Source organism: Mustela lutreola, chromosome 1 (assembly GCF_030435805.1).
Source record: "Mustela lutreola isolate mMusLut2 chromosome 1, mMusLut2.pri, whole genome shotgun sequence".
In the NCBI taxonomy this organism is placed as follows: Eukaryota; Metazoa; Chordata; class Mammalia; order Carnivora; family Mustelidae; genus Mustela; species Mustela lutreola.
The window spans coordinates 276,664,185-276,666,698 of record NC_081290.1 but is presented as its reverse complement, the minus strand read 5'-3'; positions in this window follow the sequence as shown (position 1 = coordinate 276,666,698).

The window sequence follows — 2,514 nt, the reverse complement described above, 5'->3', positions numbered from 1 at the left end:
ACATTTAAATAGATTATTTTAAATTTATTTTTATCTCAAGTTTTTATTTAAATTGTAGTTAGCTAACATATAGCATAATATTGGCTTCAAGAGTAGAATTTACTGATTCATCACTTACATACAACACCTTGTGCTCCTCACAATAAGTACCCTCCTCAATACGCATCAACATTTAGCCCTTCACCCACTCGCCTCCCCTCTGGTAACCATCAATTTTTGTTGTTGTTGTTGTTTTTTTGTTGTTCCTTATAGTTAAAAGTTTCTAAGGCTTTGTTTCAAATTCAAAATGGATGAAAGACCTAAATGTGAGGCAGGAAACCATCAAAATCCTAGAGAACAGAGGTAGCAACCTCTTTGATGTTAGCTGTAGTTATTTCTTATTAGACATGTTGCTTGGAGGCAAGGGAAACAAAACCAAAAATGAACTAGGGGGACCTCATGAAGATAAAAACACCATACAGAAAGATAAACTCAAAATGGATTAAAGACCTAAATGTGAGAGAGGAATCCATCAAAATCCTAGAGGAGGACATATGCGGCAAGTTCTTTGACCTTGACTGCAGCAACTTCTTGCTAGACATGTCTCCAAGGGCAAAGGAAACAAAAGCAAATATGAACTCTAGAGACTTCATCAAAGGGAGCTTCTGAGAGCAAAGAAAAGAGTTAACAAAAGTAAAAGTCAGCCTATGGAATGGGACAAGATATTTGCCAATGACATATTAGAGAAAGGGCTAATATCCAATATCTATAAATAAGTTATCAAACTAAACACACAAAACGTGAACAATCCATTCAAGAAATGGACAGAAGACATGAACAGAAACTTCTTCAAAAAAGACATACAAATAGCCAACAGACACATGATTTAAATGCTCTACATTCCTTGGCATCAGGAAAATACAAATCAAAACTTCAGTGAGATATTACCTCACACTAGTCAGAATGGCTAAAATTAACAAGTCAGGAAACAACAAATGCTGGTGAGGATGTGAAGAAAGAGGAACCCTTTTACACTGTTGATGGGAATGTAAGCTGTCAGAGTCACTCTGGAAAACAGCATGGAGGAGCCTCAAAAAGTTAAATAGAGCTACCCTATGACCCAGCAATTGCACTATTAGATTTTACCCCAAAGATAAAAATATAGTGATCTAAATGGGCACCTGAATCCCAAAATTTATAGCAGCATTGTCCACAATAGACAAACTGTGGAAAGAGCCAAGATGCCCACTGACAGATATATGGATAAAGATGTGGTTCATATATAAAGTGGAATATTACTCAGCCATCAGAAAGGATGGATACTTACACTGATGTGGCTGGAACTGAAGGGTGTTATGCTGAGTGAAATAAGTCAATCAGAGAAAGACAGTTACCATATCGTTTCATTCATACGTGGAACATAAGCAACAGAGCAGAGGACTGTAGTGGGAGGGAGAGATAACTGAATGGGAAGTCATCAGAGAGGGAGAATAAACATGGTAGACATAACTGTAGAAAACAAACTGAGGGTCCCTGGAGGGTCGGTGGGTGGAGGATGGGATAAGTGGGTGATGAGCATTAAGGAGGGCACGTGATGTGATGAACAGTGGGTGTTACATGCAACTGATGAGTTATTGAACCCTACATCTGAAACTAATGATGTACTATGTGTTGGATAGATGAATATAAATAAAAAAAATAAAAGACAACCTACAGAATGGGAAAAGATGTTTGCAAATAACATATCTGATAAAGGGTTAGTATCCCAAATCTATAAAGAACTTCTTAAACTCAACACACAAAAAACAAATAATTCAGTTAAGAAATGGGCAGATGACATGAATAGACATTTTTTCAAAGAAGACATACAGATGGCAGTCATATTACAATATATAAACCTACATATACAACTTACTATCCAGCAATTTCACTACTTGGTATTTACCCAAAGTATGCAAGAATACTGATTCAAAGTGACACATGCATGCTCATGTTCACAGCAGCATTATCAACAATAGCCAAACTATGCAGAGAGCCCAAATATTTATTGATCAATGAATGAATGGATAAAGAAAATGTGGTACACACACACTTTCTTACACACACACACACACAATGGAATATCACTCAGCCATCAAAAATAATGAAATCTTGCCATTTGCAATGAAGTAGATGGAGCTAGAGTGTATTAGGCTAAGCAAAATAAGTCAGAGATACACAAGTTCCATATGATTTCACTCACATGTGGAACTTAAGAAACAAAACAGATGAACATAGGGGAAAGGAAAAATTAATTGATTTTTAAATTTATTATTTATTATCTTCCCTCATTACAATGAAAGATGCATGTGTGCATGTTATTTTATTAAACCGATACAAGTCAACCACTATTTGGACATAGTGTATGTTTGATATTTATTCAATAGTCAGATTGTGTGGCTTTCAAGTATGAGAAAAAAGTCTGTCTCATGTTATGGGTGGGTAACCTCACTATTATTTCTTCTACTCTTCTTCTGCTCATTGATGTCTTTTCTT